Source organism: Podarcis erhardii (assembly GCF_964252035.2).
Source record: "Podarcis erhardii genome assembly, chromosome: 13".
In the NCBI taxonomy this organism is placed as follows: Eukaryota; Metazoa; Chordata; class Lepidosauria; order Squamata; family Lacertidae; genus Podarcis; species Podarcis erhardii.
In genome coordinates this window covers 42,648,506-42,663,624 of record NC_138502.1, presented here as the reverse complement: position 1 = coordinate 42,663,624, position 15,119 = coordinate 42,648,506, and the positions used below count along the sequence as shown (strand labels likewise).

General features: G+C 46.5%; 2 pseudogenes across 2 annotated transcripts; both read left to right on the top strand.

Moving 5' to 3' along the window:
* The first annotated feature begins 8,047 nt into the window (after positions 1-8,047).
* On the top strand, positions 8,048-9,126 carry LOC309327434 (14-3-3 protein theta pseudogene; annotated as a pseudogene). Its single transcript, XR_014161593.1, has 2 exons — positions 8,048-8,227; positions 8,312-9,126. The product of XR_014161593.1 is annotated as a 14-3-3 protein theta pseudogene (transcript).
* Positions 9,127-11,933: 2,807 nt separating this feature from the next.
* On the top strand, positions 11,934-13,256 carry LOC309327141 (14-3-3 protein theta pseudogene; annotated as a pseudogene). Its single transcript has 2 exons — positions 11,934-12,113; positions 12,198-13,256. The product of its transcript is annotated as a 14-3-3 protein theta pseudogene (transcript).
* Positions 13,257-15,119: the final 1,863 nt, after the last annotated feature.

Here is a 15,119-nt window from a genome sequence, read left to right as displayed (position 1 = left end):
CTGTTTAAGTCCATAAAGTCCTTTCTGCAGTTTGCACACTAAATGTGCCTCATGTGGTTTCACAAAACCTTTGGGCTGTTTCATATAGATTTCTTCAGAAATCTGCCCGTGTAGAAAAGCGGTAGCAATGTCTATGTGTTTCACTCTCATTTTCTTGGAGGCTGCAATGCTTAAAAGCATTCTTACGCTGCTGTACCTCACGGTTGGTGCAAAAACTTCATCATAGTCTTCACCAAAACGCTGTGAAAATCCCTGTGCTACAAGTCTAGCTTTGTAGCGCTGCACTTCTCCTTCTGACCCCTTCTTAACCTTGAAAACCCATTTACTGCCAATGGCCTTCTTACCGGGAGGCAGCTCAGTGAGTGTCCAGGTCTTGTTCTGATGCAGTGCATCCATCTCCTCCTGCGCGGCCTTCCTCCAGAGACTGGCTTCTGCAGCTGGCATCTCCTGTATCTCTTCCCAAGTGGAAGGTTCTTGTGGAAACGCCGACCCTGCAAAGTAGGACAACCGTAATGGTGGGACACCTTTGTTGGTTCTGGACGAGCGCCTGACCTCTGGTTCTGCGACCGCATCAGCTTCCTCATCCTCCTCCAACGCAGGCATGTCCCCATCTGAGTCCTCATCTTCGTCTCTGGTGCTGCCAGGGTTCTGGTCCTCTGTGTCGCCTGTAGGGGGTGCTGTAACACTCGAAGGCAGATTAGTACTTTGTGGGGTCTCAAAAGGGAAATATACAAATTCTTGAGTCCTTTCTGACTCATCGGAAGAATCCACAACAGTGTTCTTAGTGTCTACCTTTCCATATTCATCAACATAAACCGCATGGTATGCATTTGTCTTACCAGTTTGTAAGTCCATAATTCTATATCCTTTGCCTCCAGAGGCGTATCCCACAAGGATACCTGCTTTTGCCCTGGAGTCAAGCTTGTGTCTGTGTTCCTTGGGCACGTGGAAGTAACACGGACTTCCAAATACACGTATGTGCGACAGATTGGGAGCTTTCCCATGCCAAAGTTCAAATGGTGTGCGCTCTGCACCTTTAGTTGGCAGTCTATTCTGCAAATAGACCGATGTGTACACTCCTTCGGCCCACAGCTTCTGTGGCAAACATGCATCCTTTAGCATGCACCTTGTCATGTCCATAATGGACCTAAACTTTCTCTCAGCTATGGCATTCTGCTGTGGTGTGTAAGGAATTGTGGTTACATGTGCAATTCCTTCCTTGGCCAGGAGAGCCTGCATTTCATTTGAGCAGTACTCACCTCCATTGTCGCTCATTAGCACAGCTGGAGCTCTTTGGAATTTATTCTTGACCATGGCAATGTATTCCTGGAGCTTGTCCACTGTCTCACTTTTCTCTTTGAGGAAATACACAACACAAAATCTTGAAAAGTCATCCAGAAATATTAAAATATATCTATTCTTTCCCAGTGAGGGAACATTCATGGGTCCACATATGTCAGTGTGCACTATGTCAAGCACTTTGTTGCTTCTTTGTTCTGCACAACGTGGATATGAAGGTTTTACAGCCTTCTCAGTAATACAGCTTATGCACTTTGCTGGAGCTTTGTTGCTCTGCTTTACCTGCAAACCTCTTACAAGATCTCTTTTCTGTAGATCCAGAATGACGTTGGTGTCTCTATGTCCAAGCCTTCTGTGCCACAGGTCCAGATCTGCTTCATCCTTCTGGCTGGAATGTGCCACTTTTGCAGACTGATTCTCTGAAACATCAAGCTCATATACACCATTGATTAGCTTTGCTTGAGCAAACACTTTGCCATTTCTAGTCACTTTACATTCTCCATTTCCAAATGTGATCTGGAAACCTTTCTTGTCCAAAGTGGACACGCTGATTAAATTGCAGCTCAGCTCTGGAACATACAAAACTCTAGAGATTGTGTTCTCAATGCATTCATTGTTTATATTGCATTTCAGACTCATGGAACCTGCACCTTTTGCTTTAACAATGTTGCCATCTGCAATCTCAATTTCAGATCCTTCTTCATCATTTATCTCATTAAAATAGTCCTTTTTATATGAAAAATGTGAGCTGGCACCTGAATCAATTATCCATTTATTACGTCTATTTTCACGATTCTGGACAGTTAAATTCCTTTCTTGCAGTAGCCATGTGCATTCACATTTCCCCTTCTTTTCTCCTTTTGGCTGAAAGGGGTGGGGTTTCTTGGCTTTAGGAGCCCTGCAATTCTTTGCAATGTGTCCTTCTTTGTTACAATTGAAACAAATCACTTTCTTAGGCATCTCTTTGGACTTTGTAAATTGCCTAGATGCATAACTACTGTCTTTGCTTCTAGCATTTCTCACTGGAGATTCAGCTCTATCTCTGCATTCTGCTTTTAAATAACCAATCAAGTCTTTAAAAGTCAGACCTTGTCTATGATCCATCAAACTTACAAATGCGCTAAAGCGTGGTCCAAGTGATGATAACAAAAATGCTATCTTTGTATCTTCATCAAAAGCTTTGGGAGTCAGATCAATTCTTTGAATAATCTCAGTAAACTTGTTGATGTGCTCTGTGAATTCCTCTTTTGAATTCATCCTCACTCTGGTTAATTTACACACCAAGTTTCTGAAGCAGTTTATGCTAGATTCTCCATACACGCGCTCGATATCTCTTAAGATTTGAGATGCATCATCTGTACTATTTATTAATGATAGCTGCTCATCACGAAGTCCACTCAAAATTATGTGTCTAGCTTCTCTGTTCATGCGTTTCCAAGCACTTATCTTGGCTAAAGCTTCCTCAGACGATCCCGTAGGTTGAGGGTTTAAAGCTTCCAAAATGTGCTTATAATCTAAACATGCTACCAAGCGCTGCTTCCAGTGTATGAAATTGTGTTCATTCAGCACAGGCATTCCTAGCTTTGCATCACTATCAAAAGCTGCTCTAGCCATCTTAAAATCCAAAAATTTGAAAATTCTTCAAAATTTCAAAATTTCTCAAAATTTTTAAAATCAAAATCTCAAAAATCTCAAAATACAAAACAATTCTTCACTGCCTTGGGTCACTGTGAACTCTGAGGGAAGGGGGGGGGTTGCTTAATCCCCACTGCACAATGGAACAAAGGACCATGTGCTTACCAGGAAGTTAACTCAGAAAAATACTACTCAACTCAAAATCACAATCCAACGCAATCCTTCAAAAATACGCAGAAATATGCAATACTGGGGCCCATAACCCTTTGTGGGAATGTTCTGGGGTGCAGGAGAGGATATATTGACTAATTATATCCTTATCCAACTTGTACTAACAAGTTCCCAAAATATCAGCAGAGTTTATAGACATTCCCCTTTAAGTTCGCAACGGTAACGCTTGCACAGGTTCGCTAGAACCTCTATAATAATTACTCTGGTAATTTCCCCTTTGTTCCCTCTTAAAATACAAGACACGACACAGTCTTTATAAAAGTATAAAAGAGTTTACTCACGTTCTGTTCACAATATGATCCCAGAAGGTAGGCAGGCTTAAAAAGGTTACATGCACTTAGAAACATGCACTTATAGGAAGATAGTACTGTCCTCTCTTGGCTGAGAGCCAAGAGGGCATCCTTAGATGTTTCCTCATCGAAGGAAGATGGCAGAGAGAGAGGCAAGAGGCAAGAGGCAAGAGAGAGAGTGGCTGCCTGCCCTGTGCTTTTATCATTACCTGCACAGGTGAGGCCACACCCACCTCTGGTCACATGCGGAGGAAGTCCGTCCCCAGGAAGTTTACCTGCTTGCTGGACAGACATCCCTCCCCATGTTCTAACATGTACACTCTAGGAATGTTGTCATTGACTGCTCCTGTGTTTACATCCCACAAGGACCACCTAGATCTCAAACAAGGTCGTGTTGTGCTTATTCTTGCCATCTTCTTCTTCTTCTTCTTCTTCTTCTTCTTTAGAAATGCTACCCCAAAAACATTAACACCAGAGCTAGGTTGAGAAATCTTATGAAATCTCAAAAGTTGGCAGAAATATATTGCATTTCAGGTTCTTTCTTTCCCTTCTTAACCCATATTTCTCTTAATTTCTCCAGGGATGAGGCTTCGGATCCAGCTCCCGGGACGAAGAGCAAGATACCATCCCGGCGGTTCCCGGCTGAGGACCCTCGCGCCGGTTCCCCACTGCCCCGTCTCCGTGTGGGCATGGCTCCTCCCCGGCCCTGCCTGCCGCAGAAGCAGCAGACAAGGTTTCCTCCAATTCGAAGAACATCTCGAGTGATTTTAGAGAGGGAGGAAACCTTGGCTGCTGCTTCTGAGCAAGGCCGGCCGGGGCGGATCCAAGACGCCCGTACGGAGGCGGAGGCCAGGTTTGGGGAACTTGTAAGATCAGGTAGGAGGAAATGCCCCCTTCCCAGGTCCCCCACCCTCCTGCCCCAGACTGGGGCTAGCCTGGCTGGGAGCGCCGGCTGATGTCTCCTTTGCTTTGCAGCGAGGGAACGACTCAGCCTCGGAGCCGCCGGATCCCGGGAGGGACTGGAGCCCAGGTGGAGGAAACCTGCCTCGGAGGTAATGGGACAGGGGGAAGGATGGGGAAGGAGATAATGGGACAGGGGGAAGGAGATAATGGGACAGGGGGAAGGAGATAATGGGACAGGGGGAAGCAGCCCTTAGCGTGAGTTCTCCCCTGCTTTAAAGATCCCTTCTTTCTTGCAGGATCTCCCCCCTGCACCACTGTGGCTGCTGCCCAAGCCTCGCCCCAGAAGGAGGCCATTGTAGGAAAGAGGTACCTCTGGAACGCCCTCTAGTGACGTACCAGCAGCTCCCCAACCCACAGTGAGAGGGACCTCTTCCTTTGATCACCTGGGGCAGGGAGTTTCCCCAGCCACCCTGCTCCCTGAAACCACCCTGTTACAAGTACTTGAGCTTTCAGTTCTTGGTTCCTAGGAAACCAGGGAAAGAAAGCTGCAGGTTCCTCATCCCTGTTCTAAAAAGCAGGTTTCTTCCCCCAAACGATCCTGGGAATTGTAGTTTGTCAGGGGTTCTGGGGATTGTAGGTCCGTGAGAGGGAAGCTGCAATGCCCCAGATCGTTTGTGGAACATCATGGGCTTTAAAAGCTCATTGGATGCCCTTTTCAACATGGAATTGCCGAGTTGGGAGGGACCCTGAGGGTCATCTAGACCAACCCCCTGCAATGCAGGAGTCTCAGCTAAAGCATCTGAAAGATACTCTCGGAGTCGAGTGTGGATTTCATGCTCTTTATTCAGCTCATAGTAATGAGGAATGGGAGTTTCCCCGAACTGTCTCCTTTATATACATTATTTACACAATGGGCCCCACGACAGCATCCATGGCAGACGGCCATCCAACCTCTGCTGAAAAACCTTCAAGGAAGGAGAGTCCACTGCCTCCTGAGGGATTTCTTCCCACTGTCAAGCAGCTCTTGCTGTCAGAAAGTTCTTCCTGAAGTTGAGTTGGAATCTCCTCTTTTCTTTTTTCTTTCTTTTTCTTTTAAAGCATTATTTAACTTTCAAGACATACAAAAAACAAAGAATATAAAATACAAAAGGAAAAGAAACAAAAGAGGAAAATAAAAAGGGAAAAAAGAAAAGAAAAAGAGAGGAAAGAACGAGCCGCATACAAAAAAGTCTTGTTTGGCGCAACAGATCATTATTCCCTTCTGTTCCGTCAATCAGCCTTTCAGTGCCTCCCTCATCTTGGTATCAGGGATCCTTTCTTTTGCAGTATCAAAAGCCAGATCTTTGTTGGTGAGCCCTTACCCCTCAAATAATTATTTAGATAATCCCATTCTTCTTTTACTATCATTTTAGGTTTATCTCTAATTACTTCTGTCAGCTTAGCAAGCTCCAAGTACTTGCCCCCCCCCCCCGACTACCCTGGCTTGGGGGAAAGTGATGGCACTCCTTCCCCCTTCATTTGCATAACAATAGGACAGTATCCCTACCAATGCCTAACTGCCACTCAGCACTTCCAAAGACTCTTATTATAATATATTTTTAAAAAGTATTTCCCCCAATAAAGCGCACTTTAAGAGCCTGTCATTCAGCAACTTGCTACAATAATAGATTCTCCCCTGTAGACCCGGGAGCCAGCCATGGGAATCACAACAATGTAGCAGCCTAGCCTCGTGCAAGGAAAATTTAGAATAAACGACACAATCAAGGTTAAAACCCTGAGAATGTTAAAGCGCGAAATGAGCTGCCTACACTTTCAACCCTGGTCCCCTTTTACAAGCTGCCTCCCCTTTCACTCGTGCAAGGAAAATTTTGAACAACCACCACACACCATGTTAAAAAAACCCCCGTCACCAACCTCACCCGGGGGCTGCAGCCACCCGCGTTACAGATATACTTGTATAATACTTGTATAACCCGCCAGTAAGACAGAGCCTTTGAATGGAGGGCTTAAAAAACCAGAAGATTGATCTAAAGTCCGCTCTTCGAACGCGCTGCAGAAGGAGTAAACCGAAAAAGGAGAGGAAAAAGGAGCCCAGGAAAGACCAAGGAAACAAGCGACAGAATCTAAAATACCAAGCGCATCCCAAACCGGGTCTGCTGCAGCCGCGGAGGAAAAGAGGAGGAGCCTCGGCTGCAGCAGGTTTAAATAGCCGAGGCCCCGCCCCCGGAGCCAGCCGATTGGCTGGCCCGGGGTATGACACGGGCGGGGATTCCCTTAGGGATCGCGGGGGCTGCCTCCGGGAATGTGGGGAAGGGGCGTGCCGCCGGCAACCCCACCTCCTTCTTTATCATCGCGAAAGCTCACCGTTCTTCTTTAGTAGGTGCATCTTTCCAATGTTTTGCCACAATAATCCTTGCTGCTGACGTCGCATACATAAATAACCTGAATTTGTTTTTAGGGATGTTATTTGAAACAATTCCTAGTAGAAATTCATCTGGCTTCTTGCTGAATGTAATTTCTATCAATCTTTTTATCTCTTCGTAAATCATATTCCAAAATTTTTGTATCCCTGAGCAACACCACAACATGTGATAGTATGTTCCTACATGCTCCTTGCACCTTTATATGATTTGTTTATTTTCACCAATTTTACAGGAGTCAAATACCATCTATAATATGTTTTCCTAAGATATTCTCTTATAAGATAGCAAGCCGTAAATTTTATATTTTTACTCCATGATTCCTTCCATTTATCGGATTCAATCATATGTCCCAGATCTGCCTCCCATTTTGTTATAACTTTTTAAATATCTTCCTCTTTCCTTTGCCAATTCAATAATTATTTATAGATTTTTTAAAGTGTCTTCTGGTTACTATATAAAATGTCTTTCTCTAAATAAGATATATATCTATTTATCAAATCCCTTAGTCCTTTTATCCTTTTCAAATGTGGCTTTTAACTGATAATATTCCAACCATGTTTTATCTTTTTCAATTCTCCTAGGTCCTTTAATTTTGGGTCACTACTTATTTCCTCTACTAAGTCCCTATATGTTAACCAGTCCCTGTTCATATTTTTCCTATGTACGGCTGGAGATTCCATCAGTGAAAGCCACCAGGGTGTTTTAGATAGTCCTGTAGTTTCTTTGTGGTCCACTTCTCTCCCCCCCCCCCCAGCTATTGCCTTGGGGAACAGCCCCCCACCCCCGGAACTGACTCCACGACTATGGCTTCAGAACTGCATGAATCTATACCTGCTAGTCCATAGCTAAATATTTTGGGAAATAGATAGCTCTCCGTGTTTGGGCTTCAGTTTAGGCATAGAGTTGGCAGAAATATATTGCATTTCAGGTTCTTTCTTTGCCTTCTTAGCCCATATTTTTCCTAATTTCTCCAGGGATGAGGCTTCAGATCCGGCTCCCGGGACGAAGAGCAAGATACCATCCCGGCGGTTCCGGGCTGAGGACCCTCGCGCCGGTTCCCCACTGCCCCGTCTCCGTGTGGGCATGGCTCCTCCCCGGCCCTGCCTGCCGCAGAAGCAGCAGACAAGGTTTCCTCCAATTCGAAAAACATCTCGAGTGATTTTAGAGAGGGAGGAAACCTTGGCTGCTGCTTCTGAGCAAGGCCGGCCGGGGCGGATCCAAGACGCCCGTACGGAGGCGGAGGCCAGGTTTGGGGAACTTGTAAGATCAGGTAGGAGGAAATGCCCCCTTCCCAGGTCCCCCACCCTCCTGCCCCAGACTGGGGCTAGCCTGGCTGGGAGCGCCGGCTGATGTCTCCTTTGCTTTGCAGCGAGGGAACGACTCAGCCTCGGAGCCGCCGGATCCCGGGAGGGACTGGAGCCCAGGTGGAGGAAACCTGCCTCGGAGGTAATGGGACAGGGGGAAGCAACCTTTAGCGTTTAGAGATCCCTTTAAAGATCCTCTGCTTTAAAGATCCCTTCTTTCTTGCAGAATCTCCCCCCTGCACCGCTGTGGCTGCTGCCCAAGCCTCCTCCCAGAAGGCCATAGGATGTTCCTGGCTACCTGCATGAAGGCAGTGACAGAGCAAGGTGCTGAATTATCCAATGAAGAACGCAATCTTCTCGCTGTGGCGTACAAGAATGTGGTTGGGGGAAGACGCTCTGCTTGGTGAGTGATCTCTAGCATTGAGCAGAAGACTGACGGAAATGACAAGAAGATGCAGCTTGTCAAGGACTACCGAGAGAAAGTGGAGTTTGAACTTAAGTCCATCTGCACTACAGTTCTGCAGTTGCTGGACAAGTACTTAATAGCTAATGCAACTAACCCAGAGAGCAAGGTGTTCTAGCTGAAGATGAAGGGAGACTACTTTCGATACCTGGCGGAGGTTGCCAGCGGAGATGACAGAAAACAAACAATAGAAAATTCACAGGCGGCTTATCAGGAGGCATTTGACATCAGCAAGAAAGAGATGCAACCCACACATCCAATTCGTTTAGGCTTAGCGCTTAACTTTTCCGTATTTTCCTATGAGATCCTCAACAACCCAGAGCTGGCTTGCACATTGGCAAAGACAGCTTTTGATGGAGCCACTGCAGAACTTGATACGCTGAATGAAGACTTGTCCAAAGACAGCGCTCTCATCATGCAGTTGCTTAGAGACAACCTCACATTATGGACATCAGACAGCGCAGGAGAAGAATGTGATGCCTCAGAAGGTGCAGAAAACTAAACTGCATATGGAGTGTCATTCCCCTTCTCAAGAAACCTTTTTACATGTCTCATTCCTTACAGCTCCGCTTGGATTTCCTCTACTAAGTCCCTATATGTTAACCAGTCCCTGTTCATATTTTTCCTATGTATGGCTGGAGATTCCATCAGTGAAAGCCACCAGGGTGTTTTAGTGACTACTGACTTTTTGCTTCCCTCCCAAAGCTCATAGAATGTTTTTTTCACAATGTGATTTAAGAATCCTTTGTGAAATTTAACCTTATCATGGCCTAGATAGCCATGCCACCCATACATGTTAACCCAGGATAAGGAAAATCTACTGGCTCCTAAGGGATTTCTTCCCCCTGTCAAACAGCTCTTGCTCTCAGAAAGTTCTTCCTGAAGTTGAGTCGGAATCTCCTTTTTGGAGCTTGAAGCCACGGCTTCAGGTTGTGAGAGCTTCTGGAGCAGGAGAAAACAAGCACACTTTGACCTCCCCCCTGATTTTATTTTTCTTAATTCATCTGCCTGACAACCCAGCAGCCTGGCCCCTGTTTGCCAGCTGATGTCACAAAGTGCTGCTTTGCAAGCAAGCCTTATAATTGCCCTGCAAGAGGGATGCCTGTCAGATGTTGGTGATAGACTCTGAAGAAGGTTTAGAGAAATGAATTCTAAAGGTAAGGGGAGCTCCGAGGCCCATAGAAATAACATTATAATTACTACCATATGTGGTGGTCCTGTCTAGAGATACAAAGATTTTGGAATATGATTTATGAAGAGATAAAGTGATTGATAGAAACTACATTTAACAAGAAACCGGAAGAATTTTTGCTAGGAATGGTTTCAGATAATATTCGCAAAAATAAAACCAGGTTATTTGTGTAAGCAACGTCAGCAGCAAGGGTTATAGTGGCAAAACACTGGAAAGATAACAAACACCCACTAAAGATGAATGGGTAGTCAAATTGTGCGAGTACTTGGAGCTCGCAAACTGACAGATGCAATAAGAGATAAACCTAAAAAGATGGTGAAAGAAGAATGGGAATGTCTAAATAATTATCTAGGGTATAAGGGTTCATCAAGGTTATGTTTAGAATGATACCGCATAGGGAAATGTTCCCTGATACCAAGATGAGGGATTCAATGGAATGCAGATAGAGAGAATTGATAAGAATAATAATCTTTTGTGACCTTGACGGAAGCGTACAATAGACGAGTCTTTTTGTGTTTTGACTCATCTTCCTCTTTTTCTCTTTTTTTTCTCCCCCCCCCTTTTTTTTTCTTTTTTTCCTTCCTCCTCCTTCTTTTTTCCTTTACCTTTTTTCTTTCCCATAATGGCTTATGTTCTATGCCATGTACTTTGATATTTTTTGTAGTTGTTTTTAGCTTTTTTCATTATTATTATTATTCTTAAGGATTTTTCTTTTGTAATTTTGGTTGATTATATTTATCTATATTGGTTTAAAGCAAAATAAAAGTATTAAATAAAAACATTATTATTATTATTATTATTATTATTAGCCTCACCCGTCCCTGATTCGTGTGGCCTGGCTCCCTGGCTTGCCTTGTCCACAGCTGTTGATAGCTTGGCAGGTCCTCAGCTGTGGACCCCAGAAGATATTTTCTGTTATGAATAACTGGTTGCTAACTTCCTCTGTTTTTTTTTCCTTTCTGTCTCACAGCTTCTCAAAATGGAAGGCAAGTTCAGCACCGTGGGGAAGCGCTGCAAGTTGAGGTATGTTAATTCCATGGGGAACCCATTCCCCACATGTGCCATATAGAGCTGAGCTGGGGGTGGGGAGCAGTCCCGCCTCACCCCAGCCCCCAATAATTGGGGAGGGCCCAGGGGACCCCGGTGCCCTAGAGTGGATGCTTATGCCAGGAAAATACAATGTCCTTTGTCTCTCCCAGGGCCATGGTTTGGGAGGAAAGCCCAAGGCTCCGGCCCACCCCCACCACCAGAGGCAGCAGCAGCCCAGCGGTGCAAGGGGGAAACTCCGAATGTGCAGGTATGCTGTGATTTGATTCTACCAACCAGAAATATTAACAATCCAATTTTATTACGCAAAACCAAGAATATTTATGGCGATCCGTTGTTGCAGGGGCCGAGGGCCGGTGCCTGCTCTGCCCATTGGGCAATCTGGCTCTGCTTGGGAAGGGTTCTGTGGAGATGCATCCCAGAATTCTCCCCACCCCATACGTCCTTCCTTCCTTCAGACAGAAGCGGACATGGTGGGTGGAAATGGACCAGGGGAAGAAGTGGCTCTCCCATTGCTGGGGAGGGGGATTGCCATTTCCTCATGCCAGCAATGGGACAGCCAGCTGGAGGAGGAAGGCCTGATTTAGATAGTCCTGTAGTTTCTTTGTGGTCCACTTCTCTCCCCCCCCCCCAGCTATTGCCTTGGGGAACAGCCCCCCACCCCCGGAACTGACTCCACGACTATGGCTTCAGAACTGCATGAATCTATACCTGCTAGTCCATAGCTAAATATTTTGGGAAATAGATAGCTCTCCGTGTTTGGGCTTCAGTTTAGGCATAGAGTTGGCAGAAATATATTGCATTTCAGGTTCTTTCTTTGCCTTCTTAGCCCATATTTTTCCTAATTTCTCCAGGGATGAGGCTTCAGATCCGGCTCCCGGGACGAAGAGCAAGATACCATCCCGGCGGTTCCGGGCTGAGGACCCTCGCGCCGGTTCCCCACTGCCCCGTCTCCGTGTGGGCATGGCTCCTCCCCGGCCCTGCCTGCCGCAGAAGCAGCAGACAAGGTTTCCTCCAATTCGAAGAACATCTCGAGTGATTTTAGAGAGGGAGGAAACCTTGGCTGCTGCTTCTGAGCAAGGCCGGCCGGGGCGGATCCAAGACGCCCGTACGGAGGCGGAGGCCAGGTTTGGGGAACTTGTAAGATCAGGTAGGAGGAAATGCCCCCTTCCCAGGTCCCCCACCCTCCTGCCCCAGACTGGGGCTAGCCTGGCTGGGAGCGCCGGCTGATGTCTCCTTTGCTTTGCAGCGAGGGAACGACTCAGCCTCGGAGCCGCCGGATCCCGGGAGGGACTGGAGCCCAGGTGGAGGAAACCTGCCTCGGAGGTAATGGGACAGGGGGAAGCAACCTTTAGCGTTTAGAGATCCCTTTAAAGATCCTCTGCTTTAAAGATCCCTTCTTTCTTGCAGAATCTCCCCCCTGCACCGCTGTGGCTGCTGCCCAAGCCTCCTCCCAGAAGGCCATAGGATGTTCCTGGCTACCTGCATGAAGGCAGTGACAGAGCAAGGTGCTGAATTATCCAATGAAGAACGCAATCTTCTCGCTGTGGCGTACAAGAATGTGGTTGGGGGAAGACGCTCTGCTTGGTGAGTGATCTCTAGCATTGAGCAGAAGACTGACGGAAATGACAAGAAGATGCAGCTTGTCAAGGACTACCGAGAGAAAGTGGAGTTTGAACTTAAGTCCATCTGCACTACAGTTCTGCAGTTGCTGGACAAGTACTTAATAGCTAATGCAACTAACCCAGAGAGCAAGGTGTTCTAGCTGAAGATGAAGGGAGACTACTTTCGATACCTGGCGGAGGTTGCCAGCGGAGATGACAGAAAACAAACAATAGAAAATTCACAGGCGGCTTATCAGGAGGCATTTGACATCAGCAAGAAAGAGATGCAACCCACACATCCAATTCGTTTAGGCTTAGCGCTTAACTTTTCCGTATTTTCCTATGAGATCCTCAACAACCCAGAGCTGGCTTGCACATTGGCAAAGACAGCTTTTGATGGAGCCACTGCAGAACTTGATACGCTGAATGAAGACTTGTCCAAAGACAGCGCTCTCATCATGCAGTTGCTTAGAGACAACCTCACATTATGGACATCAGACAGCGCAGGAGAAGAATGTGATGCCTCAGAAGGTGCAGAAAACTAAACTGCATATGGAGTGTCATTCCCCTTCTCAAGAAACCTTTTTACATGTCTCATTCCTTACAGCTCCGCTTGGATTTCCTACAGCAAAGAGAAGCCAGCCATGTGTATGGAAATCAATTTATAGTCCTTTCACACTGCAGCTTTGGGAAAACTCCATTCCTTGATTTGTGTTTTGTCCTGGCCTTCCTGGTGTGCGTTTACTGCTGTAGAAAAGTATTAATACTGGCTTAATTTCCATATAAACATAAGTAACTTCCAAACACTTATGTAGCGGACTAAAGTTTCTGGTATTTAAAAAGAAATCTGAACCAGTTCCTGCAAGCAACTGTGGTGGGGTATTTATTTATTTATTTGTATTACAGTGATGAAATGAAAATGTAGTTAATGCAACTAAAGAGTGTTCAAGACAGTTCAATTCTCCACATTCCCTTTTTATTCTGCAGTGGTTTCTTGGTGATTTGACTTTCCTGTGCTACTGTGTATTCGTTTCTGTAGGATCTGGGGTGTCTGGGGCCAAATGGGAAGCATGGCAGAGTGGCTTCCTATATGTGTGTTCAGCAGGAGCTACTGAGTGTTTTAAATACAGGGATTCTTCTTACTCTTCAGTTGCTGCTATCCCCTCCCAATAAAATTTCACTTACACTCCTAAAAAAATAAAAAATAAAAAAAATTTGATGCTGTCAGCAATTAGTTGTGAGTGCTAGCAAAGATAAGAGTCCCGGAATTCAGCCATATTTACAAGATTTATTGCCCCTTTGAAGCTATGTACAAGCAGGTCAAAAGTCCGTCTTAATCAGGGCAGGTCAGTTGTCCCGACTAAATTTCCTTTCGATTTTCCCCAGCATAACCACTTCTGAAGCCCAGCCCCCCTCCTTCCTCTCTGACGAGAGTGACTTGGCCCCAGAAGTGCCTTCCACCCCCCCACCCAGATTCATTACCTGCTGACAACCCTTCGTCACCTTCCTCGTCCGAGGAAGAGCAGCTGCTTATTAAAGGAGGTTTTCCCCGGTAGGTGCCCATTCTCCCCCCCTTCTCTGCCTCCAGTTCCCTGACATCCACCCCCTCCCCAAAGGCCCCTCTCTCCTCCTCTGGAGAGACTGCCATTCCCATTTCTTCTTTATCAGGTTTCTCTGGGGTGAAACCTAGGAAAATCTCATCTTCATTTTCTGCATCTTCAAAAACATTACCCTAGCCCTCCCCCAAACCCGCAGGCTCCCAGCGATCTTTGAGATGTCCTTCTCTCCGGCCTCTTCCCTCATCGTCTGATGGTGGGAAACCCTCGAAGTCTTCTTCATCATCCGTCGGACCGAACACCTGTTCAAAGAACCTACCCGGGGGTTTGGGTTTGTTGGGAAATAAATCGTGGAACTCCACCAAATAATCCTCAGTAATGCAACCTTCCAGAACCCAAGTGTTTTCCGAACTGGGAGCCCCTTCCCAAGCCACCAAATACTCTAGCTGCTCCCCGTTCCAATGGGAGTCCAGTATTTCAGTTACCTTGTGGCCTTGCTCCCTTTCCTCAATTTCGGGCGGTGGAACCTCCCCTTCCCCTCTTCCCTGCCTGATCCCCCCTCCCCTGTAGGGCCACAACAGTGACCTATGGAAGACGGGATGAATCTCTCAGGCAGCCTTAACTTAAAGGCCACTGGATTTACCTGCTGGATGACCTCAAAGGGACCCACCCTCCTGGGTTTGAGCTTCTTGCACCCCCCCCTTCCAGGGCAACCCTTGTGTTGACAACCACACCTTGTCCCCAACCCGAATGGTCTCCCCTGGTCTCCGATGCTTGTCTGCCTCCCTCTTGTATACTTCCTTGGCCCTTTCCAGGTTCAACTGGAGCTGTTGGTGAATCACCTCCATTTCCTCCGCAAACTGTTCTGTGGCCGGTACACTCCACGACTCCTCCCCCCTCCCTGGGAAAGCCCTAGGGTGACTTCCGTGATTGGCGAAGAAAGGAGTCATCCCGGTGGACACGTTCTCAGCATTATTGTACGCAAACTCCGCTAGTCCTAATCCGTCCACCCAGTCATTCTGCCTCTGACTGACATAACACCGCAAATACTGTTGCAAAACAACATTTGCTCTTTCCGCCTACCCATTGGTTTCGGGGTGCCTTGCGGTGGTGAAGCTCACCTCTACTTGCAGCAAACTCATATGCTTGCGCCAAAACCGTGAGGTGAATTG